The sequence below is a fragment of the Rhinopithecus roxellana genome, chromosome 3 (genome assembly GCF_007565055.1).
Source record: "Rhinopithecus roxellana isolate Shanxi Qingling chromosome 3, ASM756505v1, whole genome shotgun sequence".
In the NCBI taxonomy this organism is placed as follows: Eukaryota; Metazoa; Chordata; class Mammalia; order Primates; family Cercopithecidae; genus Rhinopithecus; species Rhinopithecus roxellana.
The window spans coordinates 129,864,261-129,881,774 of NC_044551.1; the positions used below are offsets into that span (position 1 = coordinate 129,864,261).

At 43.7% G+C, this 17,514-nt stretch overlaps 1 long non-coding RNA gene across 2 annotated transcripts in view; it reads right to left on the reverse strand.

Moving 5' to 3' along the window:
- Positions 1-17,514, reverse strand: part of LOC115896433 — a 32,133-nt gene that overhangs the window by 12,420 nt on the left and 2,199 nt on the right. Inside the window, exon 2 of one of the 2 annotated variants that reach the window (XR_004056309.1) lies at positions 2,477-3,798. The exons of the other annotated variant lie outside the window; for it this stretch is intronic. This is a non-coding gene — a long non-coding RNA (uncharacterized LOC115896433). Of the gene's footprint in view, positions 1-2,476; positions 3,799-17,514 lie in introns of those variants that run through there. 2 annotated transcript variants of the gene reach the window in all.

A 17,514-nucleotide genomic window follows, 5' to 3' on the forward strand; every position in this document is an offset into this window, starting at 1 on the left:
TGAGGTGGGGTCGCCTCTACCCTGGAAGAACATCTAATCTGTAGGATGGATGAAATGGGATGTACACAGAGAATGACCTGAGAACAAAATTGTTTTATTAAGTTTTAGAAGCAAAATAATATTCCGTGAAGAACCAGAAGGAGCACAGGAAGACTTCTTAGTGAAGGTGGTTTTAAATCAGGTCTTGAGAGACAGTGAGAATAGCAAAGAAGATGGGAGAGAAGGGATGGGGTGGCTGGCATGGTTAGCAAGTCACATGTACTGAGGACATGGATGTGGTGCTGTTTACTTTGATATTTCATTTCCATTATTGTAGGAGAAGGAAAGGGAGATGACTCCTCTTTATTTTTATAACTTCAACTCCAGACTTTCTTAAAAAACGTCTTCATTTCATGAAAGCAGTTTTGCTGTTTCCAAAGAGTTCATTCCTAATGCGTATTTCCAACCAACACCCTCTCTCTGTCAGATGAGGTGATAACATTTGTAATTGCAGAGAAGCAGAAAAGTGTGACTCACCTGTTTCACCACGAAGACTTTGCCGCAGACGTGGGGCTTGGGGAGATTCAGCTGGCATAGAAAAAGCAGAAGGAGCAATGGGCCACTGGGAAAAACGGTCTCGGGATCTTTGCTGCACCCAATTCCCTTTTGCTTTACCCCAGAATATACCCTTTTTCCAATTCGTCATAAAGAAGGGGGACTACTGAAACTCAGGAATTCTGGAAGTTAAGCTATCTGCAGACTTATTCTGAGGAATCAGTGCAAACCCACAGGGCCAGCTATGGGACAATTCCTGGGCTTTCCACACTGACTTCTTTCCATTCGATGGTCATCAGTTTTATCAGGGGCATCAGGGCTTCTGCGTAAGCCAGTAAAACATGGCCGAAGGTACTTGAGCAACCACAAAAAAATTTGACACTAAAAACATAGGCAGGAAATCTCCACATGCAAACAATTCTCAGGAAGAGGAGAGGGGTGCGTCATAAAAGTCCGGCTGACATTCTACACTCCTCTCAAATTACATGCAGCCAGTGCCGTCGACCTGAAAATATTGAGCAATATTCCAGCCATCCTCTTGTCACATGTGCTTCATGAATGCTGGGCTCATCAGGCAGGAGCACCCAGGTGTCAAAACACTTGCCAGGGGACTGAGGAATGTGGCCACAGTCTTCTTGGCGAGACCTTGACTGTAGGAGGCACCTGACCTCAGCTCCTCTGAAAATGGAATGAGGCACTTTACAGATCTGTACCTGGTCTTCCCCAGTCACTTTGAAAAGGATAAGAGGCAGGAGTTTAAAGTATGAGTTGGAAGTTGAAAGATTTAGTGGCACTTCTGACATCCCATGGTCTCAGGAAATTCAGTTAAGCTCTCTGCGAGTTTCCATTTCCCCATCGCTGAAATGATGTGAATTCATGCTACCTATTCAGCGGATATGAAAATGCAGGAGACCCAGGCATTGTTCTATGTGTGGGAGAGTGTATTGTGTATTGGTAACAACTGTTTTCTTTTCCAGACTTACTGTTCTCACTACCCTGATGTATCCAGATCAGTTATAACCTATTACTTAGCAAAGTTTCAGTTTAAATTTGTGTCCTCTCACACACACATAAAACACATACACACACTCAGAAAGGATCAGATTTTTTTTTTTTTTTTTTTTTTTTTTGAGTCTGAGTCCACTCTGTCACCCAGGCTGGAGTGCAGTGGTGCAATCTCGGCTCACTGCAATTTTTGCCTCCCAGGTTCAAGCAATTCTCCTGCCTCAGCCTCCTGAGTAGCTGGGATTACAAGCACCTGCCACCATGCCCGGCTAATTTTTGTATTTTTAGTAGAGATGGGTTTTCGCCATGTTGGCCAGGCTGGTCTTGAATTCCTGACCTCAGATGATTCACCCGTCTCACCCTTCCAAAGTGCTGGGATTACAGGCATGAGCCACTGCGCCTGGCCAGAATTCTTTGGTCTTTTTTTTTTTTTTTTTTCCAGCTACAATATGTTTTCCGGAGTGAGGAAAAAAGAATGTACATCACAAGGCAAAAATTACTCATTATATTGCATGCATCTATGAGAACATATTACAATACGAGCACCATTTTCCCTGGGTGCCAGGGGTGGGGCAGTTTAGCTGGAAAAGCTAAATTCTGCTCCACTTGGATTGAAAACGTTCCGAAGTTTTGTTTATGTGTTTGCTTTCTTGCTTACTCACCTGGGACATCTAATCCTTTAGTGTGAATAGTATCCAGTGCATACCCTCCTGTCCCTCTCCTCAGTCCTCACCCAAATCCAGTAAAGCAAGAGATCAGTAGGGCAGTCAGAGAGCCCACACCAGTGAGGCCAGGGAAGAAAACAGAGCTCAAGAGGGTCCACATGAAGGTTTTCTTCCTCATCTAGTCCCCAGAGGCTTTTTTTTTTTCTAAGTAAAACTCCCCAGGAACTAAAAACAAAGGAAACACAAAAAATTCAACGTGGTATAGAAATTTTGGTAGAAGAACTTTTATTGAACAGTAAGATTTAAGATTTCACCAGGTGAGAAGGGGAATTGAAAATTAGGAGAAAAATTCCTAGGGGACCAGTTAGCCAGCACAAGGAATGGGGTGCAGGGAACTTCTTAGGGATATATCTTCCCCTCAATATGGGTAGAGGAGCAGCATCAGAAGCAGGGCGTTGGAGAGAGGTATAGAAGAGAATCACCTTCTCCTGGCCCAGGCAAGCTACCTGGTGTACCTTCAAGTTCAGGCCAGCTGCTATTCCTGCCCACTCTTGGAGATGAAAAGGTTTCCCATGCCCCCACCTCCTCCCGAGTTAATTCTCTCCAGGTGCTTCTCTTGCTGTAAACCCAGGGTGCTATTAGCAGGCTCCTTTTTGTTCTCTTGCTCAAATCCTTTCCAACCTGCGGAACTCTGCTGTTTCTAATTTCTAACCCCCATCTTGTTTCTTTGCCCCAATATTGAATTCTGCCATAATCTTCAGATCAACTCTAATTGTCTCCATTTTTTTCTGAATGCTAAAACCTTCCAGCCATCTTCTCTTCCACTGCCTGCCCACTCACGAGTCACCTGCATTTCTTACCACACTCGTCATCCTTGTTTCCGTGAACCATCCTCTCCAGGGCTTCCTGCCAGAAAAGTATTTTGCAAGTTTCACTTGAATTTCTACACAATATAATTCTGAACATGTAAATAATATATAAAGCCAATCTATGTTTGGAGCTAAGAGTGACAACCATCTCTCACACTACAGATCCGTCCCAAATTGGTAATGCCCTAAAAATAATAATAAAAATAAGGTGCATAAGAAATACTCAAATCCCTTCGGTTAGCACAAAAACAACTGGTGACCTAAAAATTCAAGAAATGGCTCAGAGTAAAGGGAAATGTAATGTTGACTCTGGTTTACAGAAAGTGAATCTGAGTCATGGCAGACCCTGAAATTTCACATGAACTCATTCTGCCTGTAAATGCCCCGGCATCAATAGTGAGCAAACGTGCATTCTGGCCAGCCAGGCAGAAGCACTTTGTTTTCCATTGTGCGGTGACGCCAGATCCCCATTGCTTCTCACAAAGGCCCTCGTCAAGCCTGTGTGTCATCGCTTGCGTTTGCCACAGCTGCAGCGAGGTGCGTGCAGACCCACTTCCCGACTGCGCATCAAACCGACTCCCTGGGGCCAAGACAGGCAAGCCGGGTCCGCGCGAGGTGCACCGCCACCTGCTGGACTTCATGTGGTGGAGCAGTAGCCTGGAGTGCCTGCGGAGTCCAAAAAGTCCTGTCCTTGAGGTTTGCTTTCAGACAACGGCCGGGCCTGACTGCAAGAACAAAAACACTAGCAGAAATATGCACCCGTTACGCAAACCATTCCTTAAGGCTGCACGTGATCCTTTCCTAACTACAGAATGTGGTGTAGCGTGTATGTGTGCACCAATGTGTATGTGGGGGGGAGGGAGGGTGCACCCATTTGTGGTGGGGGGGTATAATGTGGTGTGTGCATGTGCGTGTGTCTGTACATGACCTCTCAAAGGTAGGAAAAGTGGCATCGTTGTCATACTTCTTGTTGGATTGGTAAGGAATTGTTCAGTTGACAGAGATTTTTATACAACTTGTTCCATTTATTTCCTCGCTACGCTGTACAAGTAGATAAAATGTTCTCGACCAAATGAATTGCCAGTGCTCTGGCTTTCTAGTAGAATTACTCATGACCTAATCACGCTGGAGGCTGACAGCTAACTAATGATCTTTCACTCTTTTCGAAAGACTTTGCCATATGAGAACAAAGACTGTCACGATCCCCCAGCCAGGCAGGGCTGGCCCTGGGCTTGGAGGAGGCGACGAAGACACAGCCAGCTATGGGAAGAAGTCAACCACTTCCATGAGGCCAATTGTGGGTGTCTCAGGAAACAGACAAGTGGAGAGTCTACATTTTTGCCAGATCCTCTGCCCCTTCAGAGACGTGCTCGCATGTCACATGTGTGAGGCAACTTTCCCTGCCTAGGACGTTACTGACTTAAACCCAGGGACACTTCTTGAAGTGGGAGGCCTGACAGACAAAAGCAAAGGTGTCTGATGAATGGCCCTGCTGGCTGGTGATGTGGAATTGTTTGCTGACAGTTCTGGAAACACCAGGGAGCCAACAGATTGAGTGTTCTATATTTTCCTGGCTACTAAATAATAACAACTACAGTTTCCTGAGGGCTTACTCATGCCAGGCAGAAGGCTAACTGCTTTACCTTTGTATTTTTGTCCATGAAATCCTCAAAATTGCTCTATAAGCCATGCACTATGATCAGCCCTGCTTTCCTGGTGAGGAAACTGAGGCCCAGAGGGGTAAGTTCCCTGCCTAAGGTTACACAGCTCAGGAGTAAGGGGAAGACTCAGGTCTCTGCAGGCCAAAGGCCAGGGTCCTAATGCCGACCCTCCTGCTTCCCTGCCATTAGAGCCCTGTGAGGCCCAGACCTGCCCTCTATTTTCCTGCTCATTTTAGGGCCACAGTGACTCACCAGCCACATGCCCACACCACTCATTTTCACGGAGCCCTTGAGTATGAGAGCAGGGCTTGAGGAAAGAGCCTTCGTTCACTTTGTTTTGAGCCAGGGCAACAGACTGGGAAGTGGTTGGAACACACAGTTCTGGGTCAGAGATCAGAGAACAGACAGGACTCCAAAGGCTAAAACAAACAAGATTTCTCACAGCAGCTCTGGCTGCATTGAGACCCATGGGCTGGGGCTGGCCATTCTGTCCCCACGTGGGATAGACTGTGTCCAGAAGGGTGGCCTGGCCTGTTCCTGGCTACAGCAGATGAGGAAACCACTGTCCTGGATTCAGCTCCCAGTTCTGCCACATTCCAACTGAGGGCCTGTGGGACAGTTGTGAAGAGCCACATATGGCAACGTCGTCTCTCAGGAACCCAAGACGCCAAGGCTCCTCACTTTAACATGGCAGTAACACCAGCCAGCATGCAGAACTGTTGTGGGGTAATGAATGGAAGCTAGTGTATGAGAAGGAGCTGTTACACTCCAGGACTCCAGATATCAAATTTTATGGTTATCAGTTTCACAGCAAAAAAAAAAAAAAAAAAAAAAAAAAAAAAAAAAAAAAAAAAATACTCTTATTCTCATATTATTCTTATTAGTTCTGACATGCACTTATGCAAGAAATGGCGAAGGGATATTCTGCTTGCAGTCTTTTGCCCTCTGGCAAAAACTTTCTGGACAGGGTGTCATCGTGTGCAGCTTCCATGATGCAGTTTGATCCTGATAGGTAACAGGAGTGACACGTTTTATCAAAATCTTCCTGTGTGGCTCAAGGTCACTTCCACCGACACCAGTGCTATTAATATTTCCCCCATTAAGACAACCCATTCTAAGAGCCAAAGAGAATACCATAGTTCCAGGTTTCAGTTTAAAGGCGCTGATGGATGAGAGTAAGAAGGGAATGAATGAGGAAGCCCAGTCCTCCTGCAGGAGCAGGGAAGCTAAGACCCAGGCCAGCACTGTCCCCCTACAGCCTTCCCAAGGGTGCGGGGCAGCCACGTGGAAACTGGCACTCACTAGGCCAAGACAGCAGAGGCCTCCAACCTTCAGACAAAAGCCTTTTGTCTGGGAGGTGCTGGGGGACACCACACAATGCCGTTTCTTTCTAAATTATTTTTTTCCCCTGAATGCTATCTAGATCCTGGAAATCTATTTCCATGAAATGATTTTAAAATATCCTATATGATAAGTGAACACTTGTCATAGACATGAATGTCCAACATTAGGGGTATGGTTAAGTATAGGATGGTGTATCCCATGATGTTTATGAGAGTTTATAAACATGTGGAGGAAGGGTACAATAGCATAAAGGAAGGCTTGTGTTAGGCTCACATATGAAAAATAAAGAAACAAGAAAAAAAAGCTGCAGGCAGGAGCATACGATGGTAGGGGCTGACAGCACACAAGATAAATGCTGAAACTATTCTGTAGGATACTGAAATGGTGGATACTGACCTGCATTCATCAAAACCCACAGAACTGTACAACACAGAGAATAAACCTTAAACTAAATGATAGACTTTAATAATAATGTATGAATATTGCTTCACTAATTGTAACAAACATAGGGGACTAATACAAGATCTTTGTTACAAGATGTTAATAATAGGGGAAACTATGTGCAGGGAAACAGGGCAGGGGGAAACAGCTGTCCTAGCTGCTCAATTTTACTATAAACCTTAAACTGTTCTAAAAAATGAAGTCTATCATTTTCTTAAAACTAAAAATAAAGAAATAACCAGAAGGCAATACATCAAAATATGAATAGCACCGTTTTTGGATAGTGAGATTATGACTAGCTGCTTTTTCATTTTTTACTTTTCTGATTTTCTGCATTTTATCAATCAGGTAAAACTAATGAAAAGTTTTAAAATCTTGTCTGCGTGACTATTCTCTGAGGCAGGAACTGTGTTGGCTCACAGTGCTCTGTGGTCTAGTTCCCCAAACACAGCAGGAATTTAGTAAGTTTTGTTAATAGAGCATAAGCACATTTATATATGTCTTTAACTCTGTCTGCCTTGCAGCCTGCAAGCTGGTCGCCTCATGGCCCGAGAGAGGGCAGCAAATTAAAGTAATAATTGTGAGAGGAACAGATCAGAGCATCTAACGAGTGGTTGGTTGGGTCACTGTAAATTGAAAATCTCTCCTTAAGTGGCAAGAGGCCTGTGTGAGCATCTCGAGAAGCCTCTATTAAGTGGCATCAATGGGTAGAGTGGTGGGTGCGGATATAAGACCAAACCCAAGATATCATGTCATCAAACAAGAAGCATGGGCAAGCCTTTGGCACATAGAAATTGCTGCAGTGGGATTGGTTTGAGAATTGGGAACAATTATACCAAAAGAATTCTTAGCTAAGTGTCTGATTCTTGGTGAACAGTCAACAAATAGTAACTGATACTTGAGAGCATTAGAGGGGTTTGTTAGATCCTAGTTTTAGGATTATTTAGGAATAAAGCTCAGACATAAAGCAATCCTTTATATTAAAATTGTTTTACAATTTACAATGCTTCTTGACATTGATCTCATTAACTGCCTTCATTTGTAACCTTGTATGACTGCAAGCTCCTTGAAGACAGGGCCATGTCTTGGTTTTGTATCTCCCCCTCTTAACACTATGTCTGGCACGTGGTTGGTTCTTACAATGCATAAAGGCTCTTACTGCAAATTCACTGATGCCTCCCATCCAGAGGTGATGTCTATGTATTTTATTTCCCCTTTTGATTCTGGGCCTGTGACTGCTTTGACCAACTGAGTATGGTGGAAGTGACATTATGACACCTCTGAGCCTAGCCTTAAGGCAAACTTGGTCTCTTGGAGCCCTGAGCTTTCATGTAAGAAGCCCAGCTACCCTGCTGATGAGTCCCTGTGGAAAGGCCTAAGACCACATGGAGAGGGAGTGGAGCCCAGCAGAGTCCAGCCTTCCAGTCTTCCTCGTCAAGGGATCAGATAAGCCAGCAAAGCCATTTTGACCAGTCCAGATCAGATCAGCTGCTATTTGAATATCTCAAAGGACTCCAACTGACTCCACAGGGAGCAGAACCAGCCAGCTGAGTCCTGTGTGAGTTTCTTACCAATAAAAGTCATGAGATACCTTGAAATGATTGTTTCAGCCACTAAGCTGGGGTCGTTTTTTAAGCAACAATAGAGAGCTAGAACAGCTCTTACTAGATGTTTGCTATGGATGGATAAATGGATGGGTGGATGGATGGATGGATGGATGACTTAGAAGGGCCATTATTTTTCCTAGAGGAATAATGCTCAGAGATAAAGCAATTTGCCAGAGTTCCTGTAGTAAGCATTTGTCATTATTTCCTCCTCACTTAGCATCTGAACCTCCTTCTCCTTTTGGAGAATTTTTGGTCTTATTAGGTAGAGCTACTTCAAATTACAGAAACGAAAATATCATGTATGCCCTTCCACAGCCTTCCTTAAAGGTAAGGTACAAGCCCGTGGTGCAAGATCTTCCAGTGAGACACTCCTGCCTCAAACTGTGAATCAGAAACTGGGGCAGGCTCCATTCCAGTGGCTGTGGGGCAGCAATTGGAGTCCCAGCAACACAGACCCTCCAGAAGCCCTGCAACCATAGCCCCAGCAGCAGGGTCTCATGTCCAGGCTCCCTGGTACAAGCCCCCCAGCCAGGTCCCATGTCTAGTGATATGAGCCAGGGTTGCTGTGTCCGGCAGCAGCAGTATCTTCACTGCATTGTGAATCCAGGCCATTCTTCCTACCTCCAAGTTTGTCATCTCTCCCTCTCAGGGGTGGGGTGAGCTATGCTATCCTATCTGTTTTTAATAAGTTTCCTCTCTGCTGAAAGCTAGGAACGCTGGCTGACAGTACCAGATATGGATTTCTCATTCTAGGATGCCATGTTCTCCATGAATAGTTCTCAAATGGTGTCCCCAAGTTCCTAGGGTTCTGCAGAGGAAAAACAAAGGGGCAAGAGAGCAGAACTCAGGACCCCCATCCCCCACACTTCCAAACAAGCCGCTTTTACCTTTTTTTTGGAGACAGAGTCTCGCTCTGTCGCTCAGGCTGGAGTGCAATGGCGCAATTTTGGCTCACTGCAACCTCTACCTCCTGGGTTAAAGTGATTCTCCTGCCTCAGCCTCCAAAGTAGCTGGTATTACAGGCACCTGCCCCCACACCTGGCTAATTTTTGTATTTTTAGTAGTGACAGGGTTTCACCACGTTGGCCAGACTGGTCTCGAACTCCTGACCTCAGGTGATCCACCCGCCTCGGTCTCCCAAAGTGCTGAGGGAGGTTGGCACTTGCCCAGTCACTTTTATATTTTTAACACTTTATATTTTTAATACTTTACATTAAATTGATATTTTTATATTAAATTATTTTTATAAATATAAATATTTTATAAATACTTTATATTATATTTTAATACTTTATATTTAATACTTTATATTTTAATACTTTATAGTTTTAATACTATGATCTTCTATAAAATTTTCTTTGGAAGAGTAGTTCTGTTTCTAAAAAGCAAGGTTGAAAATGACGACTTACACATATAAAACCATAACCCATGTAATGGATTGTTTGGTGAAGAAAAGAGAATTAAGCAAGAGAAATGGTCACATAAACGTCATAGTGAGCCCTAAAAGAGATGCTTTTGGGGCCGGGTGCAGTGGCGCACACCTGTAATCCCAGCACTTTAGGAGACTGAGGCGGGTGGATCACCTGAGGTCAGGAGTTCAAGACCAGCCTAAGCAACATAGCTAAACCCTGTCTCCACTAAAAATACAAAAAAATTAGCCAGGAGTAGTGGTGGGTACTTGTAATCCCAGCTACTCAGGAGACTGAGGCAGGAGAATTGCTTGAACCCAGGAGATGGAGGTTGCAGTGAGCCGAGATCCTGCCATTGCATTCCAGCCTGGGCAACAAGCGTGAAACTCCGTCTCAAAAAAAAAAGAGATGCTCTTGGCCGGGTGCGGTGGCTCACGCCCGTAATCCCAGCACTTGGGGAGGCCAAGGCGGGTGGATCACAAGGTCAAGAGTTTGAAAACAACTTGGCCAATATGGTAAAACCTCTACTAGAAATATAAAAGTTAGCTGGGTGTGGTGGTGGGCTAGTGGTAGTCCCAGCTACTCGGGAGGCTGAGGCAGGAGAATGGCTTGAACCCTGGAGGTGGAGGTTGCAGTGAGCCAAGATCGCACCACTCTACTCCAGCCTGGGCGATAGAGCAAGACTCCATCTCGAAAAAAAAAAAAAAAGAAAAAGAGACTTTCTTTGTTTCACAGTAGGTATCTCCAGGGGTGCCTCCTAGTTAAGGTTGGTTTTGATAGAAAAGTAAAACAGGATATTGCGGGGAGAGGCGATGACAAAGACTGTTTGCCAATATACATCTAGATATGGTTACTTAGAAGGTGTAGAAATGGAACCCCTGGGCCTTTCCTTTTGAAGTTTAATGTTATTAGAACATCTCAGTGGGTAGTAGCAGGGCCCTACACGACCAGCAGACTGGCAGTCACACCAGGGGAAAGGCCCATGAGGGATGATGAAATCTAGACTGATGATGCAGGCTCAACCCCCAAGGACATGTCCTTCTCAAGGTGGGTTTGTCCCAGCATGTGTTAGGCTACAAAATCTCCTGTCCCAGGCACCTTGAACTATGGGGAATCCCTCTGGGGCAATGGCTCTGTGTGTGTGTTCATGTATGTGTACATGCACACGGGTGTGCCTGTGCAAACATAGAGTTGCTAACGGTAACACCAGCACTTTCACCTGTGGTGGTGTAGAATGATCCCAGCTGAAGTTGGTGAGAAGGGTCATCTTTTCCTGTCCCCCCAGCCATAAGCAAAGGCTGCTGGCAATTGGCCAGAGCCTCAGGACTAGGAGCATCTCTAATCTTCAACCATCACGGGAGGGAGCAGGGTCTGCCTTCAACCCACAGCACACCTTGCAAGGCAGTGAAAGCCCCAGAGCAGCACAGATGGGGCTCCCTGGACCAGGTGGCTTTGGGGTTTCTTAGACTGAGCACTAGAGTTGGGGAGATTCCGGCAGAGGGAAGAAGGACATTCTCTTGACAGTAATACGAAAACTCGACCTATTTTATTTGAATATGTTTTAAAGCGTGGCTTTACTTTGTACTCCAAGCTGGAGAGATAGGAAATGTGTTCTATACACTGTCCTTGGGTTGGAAGAAACCTTAGGGTGACACAATGAACAATGTATACTTAAAGCACTGGTTCTTAACCAGGGAGTGATTTTGACAATGTCTGGAGACATTTTCAGCGGTCACAATGGAGGCAGGGGTCTTACTGATATACAGTGGATAGAAGTCAGGCATGCTGCTAAGCCCTACAATGCACAGCACAGTTTCCCAAAATAAAGAATTATCTGGGCCGGGCGCGGTGGATCAAGCCTGTAATCCCAGCACTTTGGGAGGCCGAGACGGGCGGATCACGAGGTCAGGAGATCGAGACCATCCTGGCTAACACGGTGAAACCCCGTCTCTACTAAAAATACAAAAAACTAGCCCTGCGAGGTGGCAGACGCCTGTAGTCCCAGCTACTCAGGAGGCTGAGGCAGGAGAATGGCGTAAACTCTGGAGGCAGAGCTTGCAGTGAGCTGAGATCCGGCCACTGCACTCCAGCCTGGGTGACAGAGCCAGACTCCGTCTTAAAAAAAAAAATTATGTGGCTCAAAATGTTAATCTGAGGTTGGGAACCCTGACTTAGAGCAAGAGAGATCACTTCCAACTGGTTAAAAAATAAACCAAGGGAAAAGATGAGAAATGTGTAAGACACCATGTCAGGGAAATATGTTCTCTGAATTTGAAATGTGTAAGAATCCAATATGTAAGAATCCACAGACTCTTATTGGAGGGGCTACAGGCGAGGTGCTGCCATGGATCACATGCTATCAGGTGTATATATATATAATATCTCATGTTTATTTTAAATCTTTGGTCTGTCTGGCTGGACATGGTGGCTCATGCCTGTAATCCCAGCACTTTGGGAGGCCAAGGCGGGTGGATCACCTGAGCTCAGGAGTTCTAGACCAGCCTGACCAGCATGGTGAAACCCCCTCTCTACTAAAAATACAAAAATTAGCTGGACATCATCTGTAGTCCCAGCTACCCAGGAGGCTGAGGCATGAGAATAGCTTGAACCCGGGTGGCAGAGGTTACAGTGAGCCGAGATCACACCACTGTACTCCAGCCTAAATAACAGAGCAAGACTCCATCTCCAAAAAAAAAAAAAATTCTTGGTGTTTCTGCTCTAATATTTTTGCTTTGGGTGGTATGTACTGTTGTCTTGTGCAGTTTTGGTCTTTCTTTTAATGTAATTTTCCTAGTTAAGTATTGACTTCTTCTGTCCTGTGAGCTCCTATTGAAAGGGGGTATTGGCTACTCTGGCACTCTGCATCAGGAAAGGAGTATAAGGGAGGGTAGGTGGTTCTAAAGCCCCAAGCATTAGAACCACCATTCCTACTCCCATTTGCTAACATTCTCATTTGCAACTCCAGCCAGGATTTACCTTTAGCTTTAGGAAGAAGAGCAATAGGGGTAAGTGGTTTGTCATCAGTTCCTAGAATCCATGCTTCCTTCTTGCTTCCATAGCTTCTTCAACATTGCTTTGCAGGAAGGAGCTGCTGCCATGCCAGTTGGACAACTAGCAGGAAGTGGAGATTCTGAATAAATGATTAATTAATTTCACCTAGAGGGACAATTAGAAGAGTAATAACTTACATGTGAAGCAGAGCTGGGTACCAGCTTATCATGGCCTGGACTGTTGGCTCTTTCTAAGTGATCCCACTATCATCTTCGTCATGCAGCCCCTGATAGTCCTACCCTTGATCTCCAGAAGCTGATGCTACAAGCATGAGGCAGGGGCATCTGGAGTTCCTGACCTCAGTGACCGCATTCATTCCTGTATTTAAAGTTTCTGAGGAACCTGAAGGCTGACTCAAAACTGCCTGAGATCTTTCCCCATTGTTCAGTTCAAACACAAGCCACAATTGCCTAGGTAAGTAGAAAGGGAAGGTAGATGTCAGCAAAAGCCTGTCTTGCCTGCTGCCACTCTAACAAACACTGGCCAGATAGGCACGGAAAGGACTGAAGAGCTTCACGTTGTATGGAACAGCAGGTCTGGGAAGCAATACGGCCTTGCTTGGTGATCACTTACAGAGAAGTATCCTCAATATCTCCTTCCTCAGAGAAACAAAGCCATTTCCTTAGCAACAAAAGCCCATACTTGTGTACTTTGCTAAAAATTTACAGTGCAAGGCCAAGGCTGAGTGCATGTGTGCACATGTGTGCGCACATGCTGAGCTTTCGAAACAGGCTTTGCTGATGCCCATTTGCCAACAAACCACCTTTTAACCCTGTGTCCTTAAAAAGCTCAGAGTTATAATTTTCAAAAGTTCATAAGTTCGGCCACGCATGGTGACTCATGCCTGTAATCCCAGCATTTTGGGAGGCCAAGGCGGGTGGGTCACCTGAGGTCAGGAGTTCAAGACCAGTCTGGCCAACATGGTGAAACCCCCATTTATACAAAAATACAAAAATTAGCTGGGCGTGGTGGCAGATGCCTGTAATCCTAGCTACTCGGGAGGTGAAGGCAGGAGAATTGCTTGAACCCGGGAGGTGGAGGTTATAGTGAGCCAAGATCGCACCATTGCACTCCAGCCTGGGTGACAGAGCAAGACTGTCTCAAAAAAAAAAGAAAAAAAGAAAAAAAATTTCATAAGTTGGAGAAATTCAGAATAAGTAGTCTTTATTCAAACTAAAAGAAAATCATTTTTATTTTCTTCAAAATTAAAAACTATTTATTAACTTCAAAGACTTTGACTCTAAACTTAGGCCTGAATATGCCAGCCTTTTTCCCACTGGAGAAACTCAAAATCTTCCCAACCATTCCCCTAGATGCCAGCCAGATGAAGTATTTCTGAACACATATCATTACTTAAAACTTGGGTTAGAAACATTCTGTTATTGAGATTTATATATTATCACTCATGTATGCTCTTATAGAGATACAATTAAAATATTTCAGAGACACATTGTTCTTCTAATACACACAAGATACTGATGAATTACTAGATCATAAGGGCTATCACATATTATGCTTACCAGGTGCTAAGCACTGTTTTAAATGAGTTTTACACATACTAATTTACTTGGGCCTATCAACAAATAAAACAAAGACCAGAGCTAATAAACAAAAAAAGGATGGGTGGATGGATGGATGGATGAATGGATGGATGGGTAGGTAAGCAGCAGGTAATAATAGAATAGATCGATAGATAAAAATTAAAAGTTGAGGCCAGAGCAGTGGCTCATGCCTGTAATCTCAGCACTTTGGGAGACCAAGGCGGGTGGATCACTTGAGGTCAGGAGTTCAAGACCAGCCTGGCCAACGTGGTGAAACCTCATCTCTACTAAAAATGCAAAAATTAGCTGGGCATGGTGGCACACGCCTGTAGTCCCAGTTACCCAGGAGGCTGAGACAGGAGAATCACTCGAACCCGGGAGGCGGAGGTTGCAGTGAGCCAAGATGAAGCTACTGTACTCCAGCCTAAACGACAGAGCAAGACTCCGTCTCAAAATAAAATAAAAGCTGAGTCGATTGACTTGCTAGCCACAGGAATACAGGCTAGGGAGAAATTTACTGAATTAAGCAGTAGCTCACTGACAGGGAAAATTCAGAGTTGTTAAAGGGCTTGCCAGGGTAGGTTCATGTGGTTATTGATAATTAAGGGTTGAAATCCAGTACTTTGGAAAGAACAGAATGAATCTAAAGTTCTAAATAGTGTTGGTCAAAAGAAACCCCATTGCTCGCTGTTTGGGAACAAGTCTTCAGTTAGGACCAGTAAGAGCCTAGCGTCCCATAGTCATTCCAAGTTCACAGTCCTTTATTCAGCTTCTGCTGGTTTGGAGCCAACCTTGAGAAACACAGTAGTCAGTTATGATCCATCCTTCAGAAATGCTCCCATAAGGAGAAAATGTTATTTTACATTCCTCACAACAAATTTTTAAGGGCGTGCAATTATTATCATCCTCATTTTCCAGAGCTGGAGACTAAGGCACTGAAATATTATGTAATTTGCCGAAAGTCAAGCTAGAATTCAATCCTGAGATGTCAGAGCCCATACTCTTAACCCCTCTTCTCAGCCAGCAAGCACAGATTTGAACCCAATTGTTGATGTATATGTTGCCTATTTAAAATAATTCATCATTAAAATTATACTTATCAAGTTGTTTTTAATTTCAACTAAATTAAATGATCAAAGAGTATTGTGCATGATTAGTACTATGACTACACACCCGGTTTAACTTGAGATCTGACTTTAACCTTTGCAAACTGCTTTGTAAATGCTGGATATTTTTTGGAAAAAAAATAGGAATATTTGCCCCTTTTTTTTTACATCTGTTGTCATAGGAACAAAGTCTGTCTCTACAATCATATACATTATACCAAAGCCATCCTGAAGGAGTGAGTCTTTTAATAGTCCCCCTGTTAAAGACTTTCTCATTCTCATTACCCCCACTCACCCTAGTCTTACCTTCTACATCACTTTAAAACTTTTCTAATTAGAAATTAGAGGCATATTTTCTAATAGAAAATGAATTGCACTTCTTTGCCAATCTATCCGTCTCCTTGTATCTGCAACCCATTTAAAGGCCATTACTTTGGGCTCTTTCAAGGGTAAATCTCCCAGAGTTTGAGAAGCACAGAGATGTACTGCAAAATCCGTGACTATCATCTTCTTATATTTTGGAGAGATTTCGTTTTGAGAAACAGAGGATATCTGATAAATTTGATAATTAAGAACATTGACTGAGCTGTGTAATGCAGTTTTTTGTTCCAAACAAGTAGGACCCAAAGTAATGTAATATGATTTTCATGTCACCAGTATAAACCAATACAAAGGCAATTTTAAAAGAGAAGTCCCCAAATTCTCTCAATCAGTGGTGGTTCTATTGGCATAAAAGTACTGCCTCTGAAGATGACTCCTTTAGTGGTGATATATATATATATAAAATATATTTTAGTAGGTTTGTGGAAAAGCTCAGTATGACCATAGCATAAGCTGTACCTCATATGTACATCAAATTTGAACATATCGACAACTGCATAGCTTCCCTTGTTGACAGCTCTAAGGGTTTGAAGGTAATACAGGTGGCAGAATAAGATTTTATTAGAAGAAAGAGTTCCATGGCTAAGAAAATGTTCAGCACAGTACTAGTATATCCTTGAGACTTTTCACAACACAAGGATTCTAAAATTCAATATTCCAAAAGTTCTGTGGCAAACTGAATAATTTTCAGAAGTGAGTTTCCACTGAATTTGCCACATTTTTCTCCTAATTCCTCTTGTAAATGATAGCAATCATTTATAGGCTAGTATTAAGCATCTTATCACTTAGAACTCTAGAATAGTTAGTCTTCATTATGGTGACACTGATATCTTTGGAATAATTAGTAAAAGACTAAAAATTATGTCCAGTATAGTTTTTGCTTTAAAGCATATTTTAAATGGGATTGTTTTTGGAGAAAGGGAATCCCTGAAAGCGATTTAACTTAATATTTACCCATTTACACTTCATTGGGAAGATCATTCGTTCACCACATGCACTGTTCTTCACTGCCACTAGGTGGTGCTCCAGCCATAATGTCGTTTCCTCAGCCTCCGGAACCTGTTCACTACATACTGTCCTAGGGTAGGTCCCACTGAACATGGCTGGTCTTCCAAAAATCACATCCAGTGTGAGGTATGTTTCTAAGCTCCCTAAAGTTTACACAGAACTCCAGAGTGAGGATGACAGTAAAAAAAGTCCGCTATTCAGGAAAGAGAACTCGACCCACAGTGGAAGGAAAATAACTAAGGCAGGTGGAGTAGTAGAGACAAGCCCAGGCTTTTCCCCTTGATGATGTCTTTAGTAGTAACCTAACCATCTACTGCAGTTGCTGGCCCAGTGGTGCTGAAAGGTGAGGCTTGGCCAACACGAGCACCAGGAAAAAAAGATCTGGGAGAAAGACCAATTATGGAGACCTTTGGTCTGTGCCTGCCCAGCTGTGCCTGGTACCCATGCTTCATATCTATCCAGATTTGATTTGCTCTGGGCTAGCAGCTCACCATTTGTCAGCACAGGCGACTTGCCCCAGGAAGACAGACCCTTCCCTGGGCTGTAAACAAAATTTATCTTCCCATTTCCTGGAATTCTGTCAGTTACATTGTATAACTTAGTCAGTTTTGAGTCAGTTCCCAAAAGAATCACATAGAGTTACAAGCTTCAAAGAAAGACAATCTCCATACGTGGTTCAGTGTACAAACACGGGCAGTGTGTGTGCATAGTCACAAACGCTAAGTGGCACAGAAAAAGAAGCAATCTGCATGAGCCAGGGTATTAAAAAGACTTCCCAGAAGATGTGGCACTTAAAAACAGGACTGCAATGTTTGGAACTGGAAAAGATCTTGGAGAACATCTGGTCTGAAATGTTCATCTGAGTCTTTTTTTTTTTTTTGAAATGGAGACT